This window comes from Bos javanicus, chromosome 13 (assembly GCF_032452875.1).
Source record: "Bos javanicus breed banteng chromosome 13, ARS-OSU_banteng_1.0, whole genome shotgun sequence".
In the NCBI taxonomy this organism is placed as follows: Eukaryota; Metazoa; Chordata; class Mammalia; order Artiodactyla; family Bovidae; genus Bos; species Bos javanicus.
The window spans coordinates 11,566,255-11,590,070 of NC_083880.1; the positions used below are offsets into that span (position 1 = coordinate 11,566,255).

At 46.5% G+C, this 23,816-nt stretch overlaps 1 protein-coding gene and 1 non-coding gene across 3 annotated transcripts in view; one reads left to right on the forward strand and one right to left on the reverse strand.

The window, feature by feature from the left end:
- Positions 1 to 23,816, reverse strand: part of CAMK1D (calcium/calmodulin dependent protein kinase ID) — a 401,474-nt gene that overhangs the window by 280,565 nt on the left and 97,093 nt on the right. The window lies entirely within an intron of this gene.
- Positions 19,359 to 19,430, forward strand: TRNAW-CCA (transfer RNA tryptophan (anticodon CCA)). The gene has a single exon. It is a non-coding gene; the product is annotated as a tRNA-Trp (tRNA).

Genomic DNA, 23,816 nt, shown 5'->3' on the forward strand with positions numbered 1-23,816 from the left:
TCCAGAAAAAGCGGGAAAGCAGGACACCCACGGGATACTTTGTAATCAAAGCCAGCCAGGTGCCCTCAGACAGGAAGTGCAAGTCTTCTTGAGAAATACCGACTGTCCCGAGGCCAGGGTTTTGCCTGCTTAGGAACTTGGACTTTGAACCCTGCACCTTTAACATCACTGCAAAGCAAGACTCCTAGAGAAACGCTCTGGTACGATCTTCCATCTTCCTGACCACCCTGCAGCAGCCGCAGACCTAGCTCAGGAGGACTGGCCCCAAAACACAGCAAAGACTGTTCGGTTAGGAAACACAGAAGTATCCGAATAAGTCATCACTGTCAGTTACTCCTCCAGCAGATGCATTTATTCATAAGGGTAGATTCAGTCCAGCGCTGTGAGGGGAGGCCTGATGTGAATGTTCGTCTCGTGGTAAGATCTCTGCTCCCAAGTGTCGCCCCTGCTCGTCACCAGCCTGCTCCTGCCATCACCTCTTCTCTCCCTTCTGCCAGGGAGATGCCCTCCCATCACTTATTAAAAGTAGCCCAGGCAGCCAGACGGCTGTGACACATGCCACCCAGAGGGACCTGCCGCCAGGCTGGAGCCCAGATCCCAGGAGTTGTTTTTGGTTCACACATCTCATTGAATGTATTTAAATACATTATATGTGGCCGCCTGGCTGCACAGGCAAAGGGAGAAGCAAGCGCTCTTCCCAAAAGCCCAGCAGCGTGCGCACGCAGACACACGTTCACACATACACATGTATACACATTTGCAAACATTTACATATACACGCACATGTACACACACATGCATATGTATATACATGCACACATAAACACATGCACCAAATGCGCACACATGTACACATGCACACACATAACCACACATATATCCACATATACTCATGCGTGCACACACATACACATGTACAAATACCACATGCATGCACACACAGACACACACACAAACATGTACACATGAGTGCACACACACACACGCCGATACACCTCCCCCCCCTCCCTCTCCAGGGGCTGAATACTACTGTGATTGAGGTTCCCAGTCAGTCCAGCCTGCCCTGATCTCTCCCCTGCGACTTGCGCTCAGTAGGTCCCCCTCCCACCCCGGGTGGTCCTCAGCATCATCAGTACGCCCCTCAGTACACCCCAGGGTTTCTCAGTGTCAGCATGGCTGATGTTGGCTGGATCACTCTGTCCCAGGGGCGGTCCTGTGTGTGGTTGAGCAGCATCCCTGGTGTCTACCCACTAGATGGTAGCACACACACACACCCTCCCCAAGGTCTCCTGGGGCACAGTCACCCCGGCTGAGAATCACTGGTATACACAATCTCTTGTTTTTTGGTCCTGCCCCTCAGCATATGGGACCTCAGTTCCCTGACGAGGGATCAAACACATGACCCCTGCATTGGAAGTACAGAGTCTAAACTACTGGACTGCCGGGGAAGTTCCTACACTATCTCTTTAATTAAACCATCAGCTCCTGGAGAACAGGTTCCATGTTATTTCCTTTTTTATTTCCTCCCAGCAACATGGCTGTGCATACAACAGATAGCATGGCAGTACCTGCTGGAATGAAGACATGACTACGCACACAGCAGGACAGTGGCACAGAACAGCAATTAGCACAGGGCAGCGTGTGTCCCCAGGTAAACCCAGGCTTGGGCACGTGTAATATCCCCCATGTTCCTTACGATGTAACACACAAGAATCAGATTTCCTGAATAAAGCCACTCCTTAGTGAATTTTAGCCAGTAGGTAGTGCTTTGAGTATAACAAGACACAATAAAAAACTGGAGAATGATAAGGGCAGACCCCAGGCCATTGTTCACAGAGAAAACTATGAACCAAACTTCAAGGCAATTGCTACGGGTGTAGCATTAGGCTGGGATTCCCAGGTTTCCACTTCCCCTGTGTTTTCCTTCATTGCTGGGTAGGCAGAATGGCTTTGAGCTAAGAAACCGTACACAATGGAGAGAAGGGTACATGCAGTCTGGGGGTCAGGAGGGCACAGATGTGGATGATCAAAATGTCAACTCTGAGCCCAGACATCTTTGGCGAGGGATCTCTGGGACCCTCAGTTTCATTATCTGTAAAGCGAGAAATTAAATGACAACCACAGAAAGTTACTGAGAGGCTTCACTGAGGCAATCTACATGAAAGTGTTCACAGAGCGGGCATTTAATAACAGTACAATTTCCTCCTCTTCATGCTAACAAGAGAATTCAACATTAATATTTTTCATCACCAAAAACTGTGAGGTGCAGAGTATAGCTGCACTATATACTCTTAATTACAGTAGTAGTTAAGAGTATAGCTCTTAACTTCATTGAGAAGTCCTCATCAAGGATCCATACCTTGGTGTCTTCACCAAGAAAGCCTGACTAGATGACCGACTGGTAGAACGTCCCAAGCCACTTCTGACAGACCATTCTCTGTACGTGTCCACAGTCACAAGGTGACTGGTCTTTTCTGCCATACAGGCTCATTACAGATATAGTTCAGGTTCAGTTCAGAACCCCGAAATAAAGCAAGTCACTAAAATTTTTTGGCTTCCCAGTGCATGTAAAAGTTATGTTCACACTATACTGCAATAGCATTATATCTTTAAAATATGTATATACCTTAATTTTAAAATACTTCATTGCTAAAAATGCTAACCATCAGCTGAGTCTTCAAAGAGTCATAATCTTTTTGAGATAGTGACATCAAAGACCACCATTACAAACATACTAATCACAAAAAGGTTTGAATATTGTGAGAATTACCACAATGTGCCACAGAGACATGAAGTGAGCAAATGTTGTTAGAAAAATGGCACCAATAGACTTGCTTCCATCAGAGTTGCCACAAACCTTCAGTTTGGGGGAAAAAAAATCCCACAATATCTAGGACATGCAAAATATGAAGATCATGGCATCCAGTCCCATCCCTTCGTGTATGGCAGATGGGGAAAAAAATGCAAACGGTGGCAGATTTTATTTCTAGGGCTCCAAAGTCACTGTGGATGGTGACTGAAGCCATGAAATTAAAAGACCCTTGCTCCTTGGAAGAAAAACTTACAAACCTAGACAGCATATTCAAAGCAGAGACATCACCCTGCCAACAAAAGTCTTTATAGTCCTTTGACCACACAAAGGATTATAATCCTTTGACTATGGTTTTTTCCAGTAGTCATGTACAGATGTGAGAGTTGGGCCACGAACAAGGTTGAGTGCTGAAGAATTGATGTTTTCAAACTGTGGTGCTAAAGAAGACTCTTGAGAGTCCCTTGGACAGCAAGGAGATCAAACCAGTCAATCCTAAAGGAAATCAAGCCTGAATATTCATTGTAAGGCCTGATGTTGAAGCTGAAGCTCCAATACTTTGACCACCTCCTGCCAAGAGCTGAGTCACTGGAAAAGACCCTAATACTGGGAAAGATTGAAGGCAGAAGAAGGGGATGACAGAGGATGAGATGGTTGGATGGAATCACTGACTCAATGGACATGAGTTTGAGCAGGCTCCAGGACGTAGTGAAGGACAGGGAAGCCTGGCGTGCTGCAGTCCGTGGAGTCGGACACGACTTAGCAAATGAACAATGACAACAAAGCGAAATAAAGCAAAGTGCAAGAAAACAAGGTCTGCTTGTACATCAAAGACATCCTCAGTCCCCAGGAAGGCAGGTCACAGCAAGGGCAGCGACAGCAGGGGCTCCTCCAGTTCCAGAGGAGAAAGACTCCCAGGCTGGCTGCCTGTCCCCACCAGAGGAGACACACCACTGACGGGTGATGCTGGGTCTCACCTGCCTCCATCCTCAGCGGGGGCCAAAGGTAGGTGAGCACACCTGGATAGGTGCACATAGGGAATGATCCTGCTCCAGGAGAGAAAGGAAGGAGTTACACGGCTTTCTTCCCCTCACCGCCCTGCCCCCTCCACCCTCCAGGCGGCCAAAACTACATCGTCTTTGGGCACCCCAGATTGGCCACGGTCTCACTAAATGACCCATGGAGGGTCCTTCTTTCTGTGATTCCTTTTCCTCAAGTAGACCATGGGCAATGTCAGTCTGTCCCAGCGCACCTAGGAAGGGTCCCGGAACTGCACAGAAGCCCTGGCAGGGGCCCCTGCTGTGCAACAGCAACACCCATCAGAGCCCCTTGGAAGAGATTCCTCAAAGCCTAACCCCTAAAGGGCAGAGAATCTGCTGTAATGCTATGTTTTCCCCAGGCTGCTCTAAGGGACCATTCTCACATCTTTCAAGCCCATCCACTGAAAAGAGTAGAAAAATAGCCCTTCCTGGTTCTGTTTCAGCCAAGTCCTAGCACTGGACCCCACGTGTGCCACCCGCCAGACGGCGTCTCCCAGGGACAGACTCAGATGTAGGGAAATCCATCCTGACGCCTCTGGGCCAGCGACAGGAAAGCGTTTATTTCTGCTCTTGCCTCTGACGTGTCTCTCTTTCATTTTTCATTTCATTTTTTCAGAAGCCACTGGAAGGTAAGAGAATCATGAAATATGCATGCGGATATGGACTGTGGGCAGCTCAGATAAAGCAGCCGGGTTCTTATCAGAATGAGAATGGAGGTGCAGGCTCCTGGCCGTGAAACAAGACCCAGAATCATCCATCCACACCTTAGCCAAAGCTGCTGGTCTCCCCAAACGACCCCGTCCTTCAGCTCTAAGTACTGAGATTGATTTTTAAAAGATAACATATGGAAGAATGGCTGGGGAAGTTTTTATTTACCCGATACCCCTTCCATCTTTCTTGCATCTAGTCCACTAATCAGCCAATAATATAAATGATGATAAAGCGCCATGCTTGATATGGATGCAAAAATATATGGAACTAGTAGAAGCCGAGAATATAGATTTCAAGTATGATCCAAAGCAAGGTTTTTTAAATCAATGACAATTTATTCACTGCTAAAATTGGGTATGAATATCTGCTACCTAAATGTTATTGTGAAAATTGATAGAAGTCCTTAACTTAGATTACATCCCATGGAAGGAAAAGATTCTACATCCAAAGTAAGGTAGAATCATTACTGCTTTTCTTTGCAACTTCTTAATCGAAAAGAAGTGAACGCATCACAACCAGTTCTAATGTAAAGATGTATTGTGTCAATAGCAACAATGACCTTGGTGTTTCCTTGGAATTCCAAGATCAGCTTGGGGGCTTTAATCAGCCCACCTGGATAACCCCAATCTAGGCCGGTCCCAGGTACTCACTCTAAGAGTTCCTTCAGTCTGGGTCAGGCTTCGGTCCTGGAACTCAGATCTCAGGTTCACATCGTGAAATCCTTGACAGACAACAATAAATCGTCTTGTACATTCTTTCTGCGTTCCGCTAGTATAACATATTAGAGTATTTCCACCCTTTCAAAGCTGCCTAAATATTTATTCCTTAACTTTCCAAAGGACATAAAACCTTAAGTGAGTAATACTTTCAAATGAACCACTCTGGCATCCTGTATGTCTTGGAGAGCTAAATATTTTGCTCCCTTAACTGGAAAAAAAGTCTCTGATTTTAAAAATTACGGCAAATTTTTTTAAACTGGAAAGAACCAACCCATTAAAGCCCTGGATACATGGAAAAGGTGTATCATTGTTTGAATTAATTGTAAATATTCCTTGATAACATTCAGTTCATTCTAAACAGTCACAAAATTGATGTCATCATTGTGTCCTGCATTATCATAAAGTCATGTGTACTTGTGACAGTTAGAATAAACAGTTATTTGCCTACATCTGGAAATGTTTTAGGCAGTAAAAAAGGTGAAGGCATTTTTCCCTTCTCATAGAAAGCATGGGTTTTCACCAGGGCAGCAAATATTGTTGTGAGAAATTCACAAGGGTGGGGGGAAAAGTGCTTGCTTTGAAAGGAACCATAATCTAAGTTTTCAGCCCATAAATTCAGTGTCTTTTTTTTTTTTTGGCCATGCTACATGGCTTGCAGGATCTTAGTTCCTGAGCCAGGGACTGAGCCCAGGCCCTCCAGTCCTGAAATCGCCAAGTCCTAACCACTGGACTGCCAGGGAATTCCCAAGAATTTTTTTTTTAATTGCCAGATTTTAACAGAGGTGTCTTTAATCCTAAATGAGATTTTCACCTGAAAAAAAAATTCCATCTCAAAGTAACTCTTACCCCACTGATTTCTAGCATGTGTTTAGAATCAGTTTTTTTTTTTTTTTTTTACTAGATATCAAACTTGAAACAATGAGATAGATCTGAATCAATCAACCAATGAAGGCGAAAAATGACAAGATAACCTGAGGCCACAGTGAATATAAAATCAAAAGCAACAACATCAGGCTTGGTGACACACTTGGCTGGCAGGACACAGGTGGGGGCGAGGGACAAGGAAGCAGGTCTGCCTTCCTATGTATACCTTCCAATATAACATGTGTGTGTGTATAAAACAAATGTTAAAAATTAGCATGTGTTTCTCTAGCACACAGCAGCTGGGGAGGAAAGCCGGCTCAAAAATAAGCTGCATGCCAAAAATATTCAGAGTGAAGCTAGCCTGGGATTCAACCTTTCCCAGTGATAATCCACCCTAGATAATCTGATTCTATAACTGAACTTAAGCTTCTAGTACTCACCTTCATCAGATGTACTGTACTATAAATGGCTGAGACTTTTCTTGTCGGTACTAACATGACACCTGCCAGTCCTGATACACCCCACCTTGCTGAGCAACCTTAACTCCCCTTGGAGACTCCTGGCAGGAATGGTATTTCCCCCTCCACAAGCACTGTGCTGAAGAGATCTTCATTACATTAACCCAGGCCTCAAGTTCAAAGATAAATCTCCTATAACATTCCTTCAATGTCTCTCATACTGTATTTTCCCTCCCCATCCTCATATTGTAATCCCTGCATTTTATTTTATTTCTCTCTTGCTCCATGACCAAGTTTTCTTTTTTTAATTAATTTTTATGGGAGTAATGTTGCTTTACAATGTTGCATTAGTTTCTGCTGTACAGCAAAGTGAACCAGCTATACGGATACATATATTCTCCCTTTTTTGGATTTCCTTCCCATTTAGGTCACTGCAGAGCACTGACTAGGGTTTCCTGAGTTACACAGTAAGTTCTCATTAGTTATCTACTTTATACCTGAATGTCAGGTCAGACACTATAAAACTCTTAAGAGGAAAACAGGCAGAACATGCTTAGACATAAATCACAGCAGGATTTTTTTTAACCTACCTCTTGGAATAATGAAAATTATTTGCCATTTGTCTTTTTAAAGCTCAGATGGGGGCGGGCTTCCACCAGAAAATGAGTGTATGCTCACTGTGGAGGCTAATCTTCAACCTATTTGATCCCACCCCACATAAAAGGAGTAACATAAAACAGATACACAAACAGGCTGATATCACAGGCACTCTTCTAGGCTAAAAGACATCATCTTTTCTCCATGAGATATTGAGTGTACTTATGAAGTCCTCATCTATTTACACTGGAGTTGGTGTCTTTAATTTCCTTCTGCATTCATTCTCTGAGAGTATGATTTCACCACTACCAAAAAATGTAACTGATACCATTTTCAAAAGTGTATTTCCAATGAAAGGCTCTTTCACACTGCTCACAGGACAACTGGGATTGGGTCTGAGCAGTCAGATGCTTAAAAACAAAGATGCAATGCTCCCTGACTTCAGACTACACTTCAAAGCTACAGTAATCAAGACAGTATATTGTGTGTTCTGTGGCAGATTCATTTTGATATTTGGCAAAACTAATACAATTATGTAAAGTTTAAAAATAAAATAAAATAAAAATAAATAAATAAGCAAGGTGGCAATAAAAAAAAAAAAGACAGTATATTGGTTTAGTCGCTAGGTTGCATCAGACTCTCGTGACCCCATGGACTGTAGCCCACTGGGCTCCTCTGTCCATGGGATTTCCCAGGCAAGAATACTGCAGTGGGTTGCCATTTCCTTCTCCAGAGGAATCTTCTCAACCCAGGGATCAAACCTGAATCTCCTGCATTACAGGCAGATTCTTTCCCAACTAGGCCACAAGACAGTATGGTACTGGCACCAAAAAAGACACATCGATCAATGGAAAAGAACACACTTCAGAAATAAACCCGTGCACTTATGGTCAATCAGTCTATGACCAATGAGGCAAGAAGATACAATGGTGAAAAGACAGCCTCTTCAATAAGTGGTCCTGGGGAAATCTGGACAGCTACATTTAAAAAAATGAAATTAGAAAACTCTCCAACACCATATGTAAAAATAAACTCAAAATGGATTAAAGACTTAAATGTAAGACTGGATACTACAGAACTCCTGGAGGAAAACATAGGCAGAACATTCTTTGACATAAATCACAGCAGTATTTTTTTGGATCCCTCTCTTACAGCACAGGAAACAAAAGCAAAAATAAGCAAATAGGACCTAATTAAGCTCTTTTGCACAGCAAAAGAAATCATCGACAAAACAAAAAGACAACCTATCCCTGGGTCAGGAAAATCCCTGGAGAAGGAAATAGCAACCCACTCCAGTGTCCTTGCCTGGGAAACTCCATGGACAGAGAAGCCTGGCAGGCGACAGCCCACGGAGTCGCAAAAGAGTTGGCCACAACTTAGCAATTAAACAACAACAGAATGGGAGACGATACCAGCAAATGATATAACCAATAAAGGGTTAGTATCCACCATAATGACGAACTAACCAAGTGGCCAGAAATGAGGGAACCATAGACTTTTCACCAGGGAATAAAGGAGAGCCAGAGTACCCAGGCTCAGCTGTCTCTTATCTATGGTCTATAAACAAATTTCAGGCAGGCGGGGAACTCCTGAAACTGTCTGCAAAACTCCAGGGGTGTGTGTGTGTGCATAAGTGCCTTTTTCTTGTGAGAAGATGCACAGCTGGCATCAGATATTTCAGGCAATGTGAAAAGGTTAAGAACTAGTACGGGAGGATCTTGGAAGGTTCCTTCCTGCCCCAATGCTTCGTAAGGCAGGTGGGTTGTGGGCGCTGGTCACACCTTCCCCTCAAGGCCACTCTGCAGCCCACTGGCATCTGTTCACCTCCAGACGTCAGCCTGGGCTCCTCAACCTTCAGAGAAACCACTGCCGCTGGCCCCACTGCCACTTGCCTCTAGGCGACCCCAGCAAGATCTTTTTCATGACAGGCCAGGGAACAGACTGCAGAGGGCAAAAGGGTTGTTTATATTGACTGTGGTTATGTGGGTCAGTGAACATGCCACAGTGACCTGCTAAGTTATTGACAAGAATATATAAGCAAGTGTTCAAGGGCTTCATCCATTAATAAAACTACATGGCACCTGCCAGGCTGGCCACATGGGAAGCACAGAAGCAGTGCTATGGACGCTGGGAGTGTGCACTCAGCAGGACACAGGCAAGAGTGGGGCCATGAAATCCGCCCCGGAAAACAACAGAGGTATAGTGAGGCTGGCATTCTGTTCTTCTTCAACACCCATCCCCTTTCCTCCTTCTGTCTTCAAGTTCCCTTTCCCCTCCATCACTTCCCTGGCTTCTAATTAAGCTGGGGCAGGTCCCCAAAGGCCCCTTCCACACCACAGGAACCTTACAGCCATGGTGGCAGAAGAATCTAGCAAGTCAGGGTGTCAGAGCGCCCTGCCAGCAGCTGGCTCTGATGACAGCTCCAAGGGCTGTATTGCTGTTTCACAGCGCTTATCACACTCTAATTAATTTCAAAACAATGTCTCTCGAGTCCTTTGCCTCCACGCAGCACCAGGCAAGGGTGGGGGGGACAACCCTTGAGTGGTTTCCCGAGCCCAATTAAGGCTTCACAGTAGAGGCGAGGGCTGCAACACACAGGGAACACTGCTCTTAGGCAGGGGCCCCAGGAGATTGTACCCAGGAAACCTTGGAAACTCCCCCGGGTGGTGCCAGCCAGCTCCCTCCTAGGCCCCAGCCGGGTGTCACCCACACCTTTCACGCCTGCCCCGTTCACAGCTGTCCCACGCTATCTAGAGCAGGGGACATCATGTTCACCAATGTGATCCCCTTGTGCTAAAGGCAGGAACGCAGCCCCCAAGGTGTAGGAGCGCCTGGCAGCACACGGCCCTCTGCAGAGCTGGCCTCCATCTGCAAAGAGCTCCCCAAGATGCAGATGGTCAACTTGAGGCCAATGAATGTGAGAGCTCAAGATAAAAGCTCAGGCAATAGGTGATGGAGATGAAGTGGGGGGCTGATAAAGAGCATGCGCAGGTACACGCTGCAGGAACTGCCAGGAAAGGGAAGCCTGGGACATCATTCCATTAGTTCACACCATGTGGACAGTCTCTATTAAAAAATCTACTCCAACACCAGTATAGTGTAGAGTCACTGCCGACAGCTGTGATCAGATAAGTCGACTCAACTCTTCACTGGCTTCACAGGAGACTCCAGGGTCATTGTGTCATAGCATCCTCATCCAGAGCATATGGAAGAATCAGCATCACATAAAGGATCTGGGCCACCACTGTGACGGTGGGGGGAGCTTGGGAGGCCTCCATCCTCAGAAAACAAAAATCTGTACCCTTTAAATAATTAACACTGGAAATTTGACCTTGGACTCACAACTCTCTGAAGCATCCTGCTAAATTGTTATCAGTCACTTCAGCTTAGGCTGAATGATGTGGTGGGAAAGAGCGTGGGTGACATCTGGGAAGGGAGGGGAGCTCTGGAAAGGTTTTCCGAGCCCCTTGGAGGGAGTGTTTCCCAAGCTTGCGCTCATCAACAGAAGCCCTGAATTGCCCAGGTTGTTAACACAAGAATGTAGGGACCAGGAGCCCACAAGCATTGCTTATTATTAAATAAGCATCTACGAATATATATTTTTACACTTTCCATTTGAGATAATACTGACATTTGCTGACTCTTGCTAAGGGTCTGTTCCGCTATTAGAACAAAGAGAAAAATCTGTCCCCTTGACTTTGAGAGCTCTTTTGAGAATGATACCACTTTCTGGTAAGAGGAATCCCTGGTGCATGAGTGCATGCTAAGTCACTTCAGTAATGTCCAACTCTTTGTGACCCGATGGACTATAGCCTGCCAGGTTCTTCTGTCCATGGGATTCTCCAGGCAAGAATACTGGAGTGGGTTGCCATGCCTTCCTCCAGGGGATCTTCCCAACCCAGGGATCGAACCTGTGTCCCTTATGTCTCCTGCATTGGCAGGCGGGTTCTTTACCACTAGCACCACAAGGGAAGCCCGGAATCCCTGGTAGGACCCATCAGAAATGACTCCAGTTTCCCAGCACCTTCCTTTTGGGATATGTGTCATCACAGTGCTGGGCTGAGGCTTACTGCAGCCCTTGAACAATGATAAAAGGACTCAAATATTGATTGAGGGTCAATCCAATAAAATGAAACCCAAATAAACCGAAATAAATCAACCAATGCTCTCTCTGCCACGGGGCAACTCCCAGGGCCATGCCAGTTGTTCAAGAACAGTCTGTGAAATCAGCCATCATGTTATTAACCTCGTGAGTTGATCGATAAGTTTGCTCAAGGTTAAGCAGGAGAAGCTGGCAGCAGAGGCACTGGGAGTCCAGTGGAGTTAACCCACGTGTAAATCAAAAATTTCCATATAAAACAGGGAGCTTATTCATTAAAAGGACCTTGTGAACTATCCTATTTTCAACTGAAAAATGAGCTCCTAATTTCTCCTGTTACACCAGTTTAAATTTTTAGGCACTGCATTTTCTGAAAGCAAAGCGTCCGTGGCTGTTAAGTCTCTGACCCACTGTGGTTGTTACTCAAAGACTAAACCACGAGACCCCAGCCTCTACTGCTCTGCTCACTCACTGCCTTCCTAGGAAATCCTGAAACAGAGAAGGGGGCATCTGGGATGGGCCACAATGTATGACTGTACTTGGCAGCTGGTCATATATTAGTCAGCATTCTACAGAGAAACAGAAGCAACAGAACCAGAAAAACAGAATCGATAGACTTATTATAAGGGATTGGTGCACAATTACCGAGGCAGACAAGCTGCAAGATCTGCAGGTGAGTCAGCAAGCGGAGGCCCAGAAGAACCCATGGTATAGTTCCAGTCTGAAGGCCAGCAGACTCGAGACTCAGGAAGAGCTGCTATTTCAATTAAAAGTCAGACAGGAGAAAGCCAATGTCCCAGTTCAAAGGCCATCAGAATTATATATCACAGATTATATGACCTAAAAACTATAATACTATAAATACGCTTAAGTCTCAATAAAAGGGTACTTTTCTATTTTGCGGGGCGGGGGGGGGGGTGGCTTCCCTGGTGGCTTAGAGGGTAAAGCGTCTGTCTGCAATGCAGGAGACCTGGGTTCAATCCCTGGGTCGGGAAGATCCCCTGGAGAAGGAAATGGCAACCCACTCCAGTACTCTTGCCTGGAAAATCCCATGGATGGAGGACCCTTGTAGGCTACAGTCCATGGGGTCACAAAGAGTCGGACATGACTGAGCGATGACATACGTTTCCATTTTTTAAAAAAGGAATTTCCCTCTGGACATACATATACCTATGACTGATTCATGCTGATGTATGGCAGAAACCAACACAATATTGTAAAGTAATTATCCTCCAGTTAAAAATAAATTTTTTAAAACAGGAATTCCCTCTGATTTACAGGAGGATCAGCCTTTTTGTTCTATGCAGGTCTTCAACTGATTGGGTGAGGCCCAGCCACACTAGGCAGAGCGATCTGCTTTATTCAGTCTACTGATTTAAATATTAATCCCATCCAAAAACACTCTCACAGACACATTCAAAGGTGATGTCTGACTAAATGTCTGGACAACCCAGATCCCAGTCAAGATGACACATAAAGTTAACCCTCACAATGGTGATAGCTGTTTTCTACAATGGGGAATTCAGGAGCAGGTATCAGGCGTCCACGCAAAGCTGAGGATCCCAGAGGGAACTTAGCCAACACAGGGCAACCAAACTTCAGGGCTAGAACACAGTCCTGGGACTCTCAGGGTGCGGAAAGGGTCTTAGCCTCAGGCCCACTGTCCAAAGCCCCAGAGAGACACCAAAGGACTGCCTGGGGTTGAACTTTGTTCTTCTGTTGCCACTACAAGAGGCAGTGACATCCCATATGGCTGTCAGGTGTTAAACCTAGCTAATCTGCAGGGGGAAAAAATAATATGACATCTTGCCATTAAAACAATTTTCTTGTGGAAGGTCCAACCTTCCTTGATCTATGACCTTGTTTGGACTCATGAGTATCTGAGCCAATCTCCTCTGCTCACAGATTAAAAAAAAAATTGAACCAGAGAGAGTTTGGGGCAGTGCGGCTGAGGCCACATCATCCAGCCATCACCATCTGAGTCTCTGCCTTCCCTCCCAAGACCCTACAGTGCTCACAGTCCCACCAAACAGTGTCTGACTTCCTCCTGTTTACACGGCTCCATGTCACCAGGACTCCCTATCCACCACCAAGACAGAGGCGAATGGTGGCTACCACGTATGGATGGGGGAGCCTCTCTACTGAACCTCGGGGCTCAAGGCCCTTCTTGACGTGATCCGCTGGCTTCACCACAGCCATGCTGCCTGCCCCTATGCAGAAGCAGGGGCACAGGGGCTGTAGGGCCAGCACCGGGTCTTCAAGGAGTCCTCCATCCTCCAGGAGCCACCAGTGGCCCTGGCAGCCTCGGGCCCCAGCAGCTGTGAGGAGGCACAGAGGAGGCGGCCACCACGCTCAGCCCCCAGCACTCGGCCCTGCCCTCATCTCCATCTCCCTCACTCACTGCAATAAGCTGCTTTAGCCATATCTGCTAAAAATACGCCTCGCTTCTCTGTGACACTTACTAATACATTCTATTTCAGGCCTGTTTGCATTCCCATGTACAAACGCCCATGTGGGTCGCAGCGAGCATGTGCAGAATGTTAGAGCATTCCCTCCAGGAAGATTCCTCCTGCTCTGCTCAGCGCACACATCTGAAAAGCACCTCTTTCTGCACCAGTGGGAGCTGCTTAGAAAACCTTCCTACACTGGATGGGCGCTGGCGATAGAGAAGAAAAAGGCTGGGGTCAGAGGGGAAAAGAAGAGACGAATGAGGAAGCAGATGTGCACACAGTGAAGACCACACTTGCTCCTGTCACACCTGCACCCCGCCAGCTGGCACACAGCCCTCCCCCACCACCCCTCCCCCACGCCTGGCCCCCTGAGTCACGGTCACTCCAGAAGCAGCTGCAAAACGGCATCTCCACTGAAGTCATACGACACATGCTGGAAACCAGGAGAACATCTGAAAAAAGGCACAACCTGGGCTGAGCTCCACGAGCCACCCCCGGGAGGGGCTCATTTCTACGTCTGAGGCCTGGAGAAATCATCGTCTCCACCGCAACAGCGGTCCCCTCCTATGAGCTCATCCTTCCCCAAACGGACATTCCTGCTGGCCGGCCTCGGCCGGCCTGGAAGAGCTGCTCAACTTTCCTGGCGTTTCCCAGAACTTGGGCTCTCTCCTCTAATTATAGGGAAGATAAATGACAGCTCTCTGATCTCTGCCTTCCTCAACGGAAGGAGGGAGAAGTTCTGTGTGACCAGTTTTCAAAGGTCTTAATTTGTGCTTCCTTCTTGTTTTATCACAAATCTTAATACATCTTTCTTTGTTTGGAGGTGAAACACCACAGCAAACAGTGACTGGGTGCTGCTGGCTGCAGGGAAGGCCGTGGAGGAGGGGAGGGGAGAAGGGACCCCAGTGCTGGGGCCAGAACACGCAGGAGGATGTCTGGGGGAGCTGCAACTCAGACCCAGCTGGTGCCGTACCGATGTCTTTCCGACTGCAAAGCTCTGGGGTGACAGACGCATAGATAAGTGCAGAGTGAAGCGTTCAGAATGCCAACTCCACCCCACCCTTTTCAGGTCCCAGGACTTGGCTGGGTGCACAAGCCCCAAATTGGAGCTGCTGTTCCTCAGTTAAGAAATCAGATCCTTTAAAAAAATTAAAACACTTAAAAAAAAAAAAAAAACATGCGACCAAATGATGGCCCCTCAACCAACACAGACTGGAGTCTCCCAAAGTCTGGAATTGAGGGCTTCACCAGCTCCACACGCATAGGAAGTGGCTGGGCAGAGATTGTTAATGGCAGGAAGGAGGAAGCTAATCCAGCCAGAAATTATCATGATGAAGGATCACAAAAAAAGCTAAGGGTTTCTCTGACTGTATTATCTCTTGCACACTTAGCCAGCACCGTGATTCTGCCAGGGAAGTGATTATTAACAACCCTGACATAGGAGATTCTAACATCTGAAATTTTCCTGAACCCCAGAGATAGCAGAATCTTATTTATCTAGGTTTGATTCCAACCTTAGTAAGAGAAAACACTGGGATAAACAAAGAACTCTCCAGCACCATCATGACACCCTACTGGTGAGTTCAGATAACCAAACGAGCCTTATCTCCTTGCAGTCCATCTTCAGGTGCTGCCACTGAATCCGATTTCATCCATGTAACAAAAGACAGTCACAATCACAAGCTGTTTATCATGCACACCCCGTAGGCTTGGCCTGGAAGCCGGCATAGATGCAAATGTGTATATAACATACACACGCATATGGAAAAAACCCACTAACGATACAGAGAAGTTTCCCAGACCTCATCCCTTTTTATTTTCTCTGCTAGTCCTCTGAATAGCTCATCTTGAACACTGTAGCTGCCAAGACAGAAGAATTCACTGAGTAGGGAAAAAAAAAAAAATTCCATTATTCCAACTTTCTTTCCTTGAGCTTGATGAGAATAGTGAACATGCCTGGTGAGATTTCTTTAGCAGAATGAAGGTTATTTCTCCATTTAGCAACCAGGTGGTACAAAGGAAGTGGGAATACAGGTGAGTGGAGTCCCCCACAAGTGGTAACTGCATGTCCACCCAGCTCTGAATGTGAATTGCAAAATATGCCTTATACCCTCCGACGTCACCTCTACCCCATCTCATCACTGCTGTGTGATCTGTGGACTGCGGGGGCAGCGGTGGAGAGAAGCAGGGAGAGGAAGCAGGAGCAGGCGATCCCAGTTCACCTCACTCTCTTCAGAAGGATGCTAAAAGGATTAAAGAGGTAATTATTGCCTCTGGAGCTCTTCAGCTATAAGACGCTCTATAAATACCAATAACCACCCCCTCGAGGGAAAACACATCTCATTCCAGTGGAGGTAAGGGCTGCAGCAGCCTGCAGAAACTATGGGCTGCATCTTGAAGGGATCTTCTGGCATCCTGAGTGCTCCAGAGTCATCGCCACGTACAGCAGGTGGCCTACAGAGCATCCCACTCTGACTGGAGACCGCATCACCCCAGACTGCTGGCGTCTCATACACCCATCCATTCTGATCTGTCCATTCGATGTGCACTTATTAAGCCCCCACGGTCTGCTTGAGGGATGGAGTAGCATCGTGGTTACATGCCTGGGCTCTGGGGCTGGGCTGCCTGGCAGCAATCCCAGCTCTGCCCGCACTCTGATTGTCTGCCCTCAGGCAAGTCACTGAGCCTCTGTGCAGTGAGGACATGGAGGTCCTCACTCATCACGCGGGGATGATAACAGAAGCCACTTCACAAGGTCACTATGATTCAGGGGTGCACCTGTGACCAGTGGTTAGACCTCTGATGGATACACTGCTGCTACTGCTGCTAAGTCACTTCAGTCGTGTCCGACTCCGTGCGACCCCATAGATGGCAGCCCACCAGGCTCCCCCGTCCCTGGGATTCTCCAGGCAAGAACACTGGAGTGGGTTGCCATTTCCTTCTCCAATGCATGAAAGTGAAAGTGAAGTCGCTCAGTCGTATCTGACTCTTAGTGACCCCATCGACTGCAGCCTACCAGGCTCCTCCATCCATGGTATTTTCCAGGCAAGAATACTAGAGTTGGCTGCCATTTCCTTCTCCGATGGATACACAGTAAGGGCTAGAGAAGAAGACCGCTATGGAACTTAATCTACAAAATGGATGGGTCCACGGTACGCCATCTATTCCATGACTATTTTAAATTCCATGATTTTAGAATCAAAATCAAGATGGAAAAGGAGGAGTTAGCAATTAGCAGTGGGCCTAGCACTTAGCCCTGTGTGGAAAACAGAAGAGCAGAAGATGAGGCCCCTGACTGGGAGCCTCCAGACCCAACAATGAAGGGAATTCAGGGGTCTTTATCTTCAGCTGCCAGACAGTTCCCTACGAGGGGCGTGGGGAGAAGAGCGCGACCACAGACGTGCTTTAGGACTGCCAGCTCCCAGCAGACAGCCTTGAGGTCGATGTCATTACGGACTGAGATTCTATTCTGGCAAACCCTTCTCTCAGCTCCTCCGTCCACCCCTCCCCTTTACCTCACTACCCCTGAGCATGCCAGGATCACATCCAAAAAAGAAAGAGCTGCCCACTGAACCTCCCACCAGGAAGCCCTTAGTCCCTCCACCCTGGGCCGTGAGCACCAAGCCTCCACTTCAGGGGTCCGAGATGCACGTCCTGCCAATCAAAAGGCAGTGGGGCAGGCCTGGGGTGCATTCCTGTCCTGCTGCTGAGCTGAGTGGCTCTGAGCTGAGTGGGTCTCAAAGTGCAGTCCCTACAGCAGCAGCAGCACCCAGGAACTCTTAAGAAACGCTACTCCTCCCACTCGATCACAGACCTGCAGAATCTGAAACTCCGGGGATGGGGACGGGCCCGGCAGCCTGTGGTTTAACAAACCAGCTGGGGATTCTGATGCCTGCCCACTGGCTTCGAGAAAGTGACTTAGTTTTTTCTGAGTCACAGTTTTCCTCACTCAGCAAAGGGGGTTAACAGCACTCGCCTCATGAGGCTGTAATGTAGGAGTCAAATGAGATGCTAGATGTCAAGCACTGGATACAGCATGCCAACAAGGGTAGGCACTCAGCATACTCTGCTTTTGTCATCACCGTCTTCATCACCATCATCATCATGGTCACCAGCACCATCAAAGTCTGCTAGAGCAGTAGCTCAGAAACAGCAAAAATAAGATTGTAATCCATGACAAGCCTGCTTTTCAGCAAAGTGGCTCTAAAGACAGTCCAAGGACAGAAGCTACAGGGAACTGGTAGATACATCCTACCTTGCCCAAGGTCACCCAAGGGCTGCCAGGATCCTGGGGTTACTCTTCCACACTACCTGTGATCCATGCAGATTCCCACAAACTCTGAGCATCTTGGGGGTTGGGAATCCAGAAATGAAAAGCATTCCCCATTTTATTGTCAAAATAAGGATAATAAGAGTTTTGAGGCGACACCACCAGAGAGAGAACTAGAGGTGTCTGAGTTCAAATACTGGTATTTCGAACGCACAGTGGAAGTCCTTAGAACACATTCTGAGTCGCTGATGGGTATTTTCAGACAGGAAGGGTGACAAGAAGAATCATGTACAGACTGACAGCATCTAGAATCCAAGAGATAAGGGGAGAGCATACTGAAAGAACTTCTTGGATTACACACCAGCATTGCCTCAAACAACTGTGGCAGAGGTCATGAGGGCCTCCAACAGCCAAAAGCAGTGGACACTGGTCAACCACTGTGCCCTCTGGAACCTAACAGTTGACCACTCCATCCCCTCCATCTCCTCCCTTTGACCTCCAGCACACCGCTCGTCCTGGTTCTCCTATCCTCACCCAGACCTCTCTCCTCCTCCTTCTCTGGGATCTGCCCCACCCCGCAGATCCACACCCACTGCTTCTCTTTCAGCTCAGCTACTGAGACCCTGTTCCTCCCACTCTGGAGTGTGCACTGGGCATATGAAGATAAAGGGTTGAAGAAGCACCAGGTCAGGTGCCATCTCTTCATCTCAGTCTATCATCTACTCTGTCCCCTAAGATACGGATGCAGAGGTGAGCAAAGAAGAGGCTGGTCTGTCTTTGGTCTCTTCTTGTGCCTTTTTTTCCTCTCTGGCAATCGCATCCCCCTAAGCATTGGGTTGACCTCATGGTGACCTCCAGCCCCAGGTTAATCCTGAGCCCTAGAACTTCATGTCCCATCATTTACTTCCCTCCACCTGGATGCTCACCTAGCATCTCAAGATCAGTATATCTGACAGGGACCCCATTATCTTTCTCATGACATCTGTTACGACTCACCCCAAACTCAAGTTCAGAGTAAGACCCAAAAATTTAGGTGGAAAAACTTACAACATTTAACATAAAATTACTCACCTAGTTTCATCCGTCACCTTCAAAACAAACCAAGAAGATATTAACCTTCACGACAGATGCCCAAAATAAAAAAATCCTGACATGGTAAGGGAAACATCTGTAAAGAAATATAACCATCCTCTTTGAATAGGACTTTAAATTCTATTGTATCTTTATTTCATTTTCTAGTTCCGTTAGACAGTTGTATTGCAATTATCCCCACCCTGCAGAGCATTCACAGAGCATCCGTGGGCCAATGGAACTTCTAATTTGGAGAAACCCAAAGAGGCTTCCCTGGTGGCTCAGAGGTTAAAGCGTCTGCCTCCAATGCAGGAGACCTGGGTTCGATCCCTGGGTTGGGAAGATCCCCTGGAGAAGGAAATGGTACCCCACTCCAGTATTCTTGCCTGGAGAATCCCATGGATGGAGAAGCCTGGTAGGCTATAGTCCATGGGGTCGCAAAGAGCTGGACACGACTGAGCGACTTCACTATAAAGTATTAGATGTACTATTTGTCAGCTCTCAATACTCTCCCCATTTGCCAGTCCTCCTAGTTAACAGGGCCATGTGGTCCCCCAAGCTAGAAATATGGGACTCCCTCTAGATTCTTCTCTCTTCCTTATGCCCCACCATGAAGTGCAGATTCATGAATGCCCCTATTTCTACTTCCTAGACTGTGCCCAGATCAGCACTGCTCTTTCTGCCCTCTTCTCCCCCCACAACACAACCAGCAATTGCACAGCTCAGGGAGCAGCCACCTCCTGCTTGGAATCTGTCAGTAAGTGCTTCCTGTTTCAGGCCCACTGTGCTTCTTATTTCATAAAAGTGGGGAGGAGAATCCACCCAAAACACACTTCTCTTGAAATCCACCTCTTATATTAAGTCTGATTCAACATGGTAGGAATGGAAAGAAAAGAAGGAGGCTACTTCCATGCCTATAAACACAACCATACTAGAATTTTTTTTTTTTTTAATTCTTCCAATTTTATTTTATTTTTAAACTTTACATAATTGTATTAGTTTTGCCAAATATCAAAATGAATCCGCCACAGGTATACATGTGTTCCCCATCCCGAACCCTCCTCCCTCCTCCCTCCCCATACCATCCCTCTGGGCCGTCCCAGTGCACCAGCCCCAAGCATCCAGCATCATGCATCGAACCTGGACTGGCAACTCGTTTCCTATCTAGGAGGACTTAAGACCTCATGGAAGACCCAAAAGAACTGAAAGCAGGGAATTGAACAGATAATTGCTACATGTTCACAGCAGCATGATTCACACTAGCCAAAAGATGGGAGTAACCCAAGTGCCCATTGACAGATGAATGGAAACAAAATGTAGTTTATCCACCCAGAGATTATCATATTAAGTGAAGTAAGTCAGAGAAAGACAAATACCATATGCTATCACTTTTTTGTGGAATCTAAAATAATGACACAAATTAGCTTATTTATGAAACATAAACAGACTCACAGACATTTGTGGTTGCCAGGTTGGGGCTGAGGAAGGGATGGATCAGGAGTTTGGGATTAGCAGGTGCAAACTATTATATATAGAAAAGATAAAAAACAAAGAGGTCCTACTGTATAGCATAGGGAATTATATTCAATATCCTGTAATAAACCATAATGGAAAAGAATATGAAAAAGAATGTGTGGGACACACACACACATACATATATCCAAATCATTGTGCTGTACAATAGAAATTAACACAACATTGCAAATCAACTATACTTCAATAAAATAATTTTATGTGATTTATCTATATAAACCAAGGTGGAATATTATTCAGCCTTGAAAAGCAATGAAATTCTGTCATATACTACAATATGGATGAACCCTCAGGACATTATAAATGAAATAAATCAGACACAGCAAGACAAACATTATATGATTTCATTCATATGAAATACCTCCAGTAGTCAAATTCACAGAGACAGAAAGCAGAATAGTGGCTGCCAGAGGCAGGAAATGGGGGGAAATGGGAAATCATTTAATGAGGTATAGCATTTCAGTTTCTGGAGATGGATGGTGGTGATGGTTGTACAACAATGTGAATGTACTTAATGCCAATAAACTGTATACTTAAAAGTAGTTAAAATGGTAAACTTTGATATATATATATATATATATATATGTCATGTGTGTACATACACATGTGTGTGTGTATATATTTTACTACAAAAACATGACTAGAAACCCATTTTGTGTCTCATGGTTGAGGTACCAATTAAGGTCAGTGTCCCAGAGCAGCTACTTTCCCTGGTTTTCATGGATTCCCCAAAGGTACTATTAGTGAAATTGCCAGTCTCCCATCCAACCCAGAAATGGAAGAAAAGTCCAAAGAGACTTAAAAGAAGCATCTAATAAAAAATTCCTTTCTATTATATAGCAAAATATCAGTACTTTAAATAATATCAGCATATCTCTCGTTTAATTCAAACATTAAGCTCCATTAGCATATAGGGCATGCTTTGTTATAAATGAATGTTGGTTTAAAAATAGGTTCCAGAATTGCCTTTTCAGTATACATAATTCCGAGAAAGTTATTCTAAAAAGACTGTTCCACCAGATTTCCCACAAAAATTGCAAGGACTTCTAAACAGCCTTCCTGGATCAAGTTTCCATCTGTCTCCAAAGAGAAAGAATTATCTGCACAAATCTCAGATCCTTTCCCCCATGACATCCCACCTTTCCAAGGACCCTGGGGCCAGCCAGCACGTCCAGCTCTGGACTATGAGAGGCTGCCAGTTAGAGAATTACCTCTGGGTCATGTGGTCACTCAGAGTAGACTCATGGCTTCAACTCCAGCGCTACCACCTGCTGTCTAAAAGACCTCCTGTAAACCTCAGCCTCTCTGGCCTCAATTTACTCATCTGCAAATTGGAGACAATAATAGTTCCTCCCTCTTAGAGTTGTTACAAGGATTAAATGAATTAATAGCTATAAAATGCTCCCATGTGTTAGCTATTATCATTTTGATATACAAGGATCTTCATGATGTGGCCACAATCTATCCAAGTACAATTTATCCAAGTGCAACTCCTGCCCTTGATTCCTGCACAGATAACCCTGCAAACTGATCTTCACCAACACGCCACACCATTTATGCCTCCAGCTCTGCATGTGCTGTTCCTTCTGCCTGCACACCCTCTGCCCCAAGTTGACCTGGTAAATTCTTTAAGGGGCATAACTTCACCATAGGTGGCTTTCCTGGCTCCTAGATGGACTTTTGTCCACTTTTCTCTGAGTTTCTGGTGACCCCTGCTCACCATGAAAGCCATCCCCACCTTGGACATGTGTCTGCTCACCTGGCTCCCTAGGTAAAGAGCAGTGAGCTCCTGGGAGGCAGAGTCTGTACTAACAATGTTCCCTGCACACGCGGCCTCAAGGAGAGGCCTGGCACATAGAAGACATCCAGTGAAAGCTGAATGAATGTTGAGCATAAAGAGTGAGACCAACACCAGGAAGGAAGGGAGAGGAAAGAAAAGACAGGCTGGAATAAAGCTGTGCCAGACTTCACATGGGAAGAAGCATGTGCTCCAGGGAAAGGAAGAGATGCAAGGTTTTTAATCTCAGGGAAAGTGAAGTCACTCAGTCATGTCCTACTCTTTGCGACCCCATGGACTGTAGCCTGCCAGGCTCTGCTGTCCATGGGATTTTCCAGGTAAGAATACTGGAGTGGGTTGCCATTTCCTTCTCCAGGGTATCTTCCCAACCCAGGGATCGAACTGGGTCTTCCACACTGCAGACAGACGCTTTACCATCTGAGTCATCAGGGAAGCCTTATCTCAGGAAGGAAAGAATCAAAGGACACGTGGGCCAAGCAATCATTGACACGGTGCACGGGTTATCTGAGGCTCACGGGTCTTGCCAGGGCTCAAGCCATCCATGCTTGTGATAACTTTAGACAGGAACACACAGAGAATGGTGGGAGCTGCGTGGAGAGTGGCTCCTCTGTATCTCAAAGTGCCCTCTCTCACACCTCAGTAATCTGAGTGATGTACCCCAAACAGGGGTAAGTGCACTAAGCGAAGGAGAAGAGCAGAGACATGTCAGATTAAACATGTTCAGAAGCACGACTCTCTCACCATCTCTCCTTGTTACTGCGCCAGCAGTAAATGAAGAAATCTGAAACCCATTTGGCAGGTGGAGAGATGGGTGGAGAACCCAGGGTGGGGTGCAAGGTGGTGGGCGGTTTCTAGCGCTGTCTTTCATGATTCTCAGGAACTGAAGAGCAGAAAGGCCCTCAGCAGCCAGGACAGCTCCTGGCCTTTAACCTGCAGGTTCAGGGTTGTTGAGCTCTAGTCATAGACTCAGGACGCATTTCATATGGTCAGCTGACAGGCAAAGCTGGCCCCACACTGAAAAATGGACTCACCATCTAAAATGAGGTGCTATTTCCAGTTAGAAGTCAACATCAGGACAAGTGAGCTCAGGCCCCAAATAAACATGAAAGAGGACCAAAAGGAAGCCGTCCCACTTGTACCCATTGCAGATGTCGACCAGGGCTGAAGCCCACCCTCCAGGACGAGCAAGTCCGCTCCCACCACCTGCAGGGAGCATGCACACAGGCAGGGGAGCTGATCAATGTGCAGCAGCTCGGCCTCCAGCTTCTGATCCACAGCAGCCAATGCAGAAGGAACACTAAAAATAAGTATGCCAGAAACACACACGGGGTGACAGGAAGACACGGAGCAAGAGAGGAGAATGAGAGGGGACTGATGGCACTCTGACTGCCAGAGGG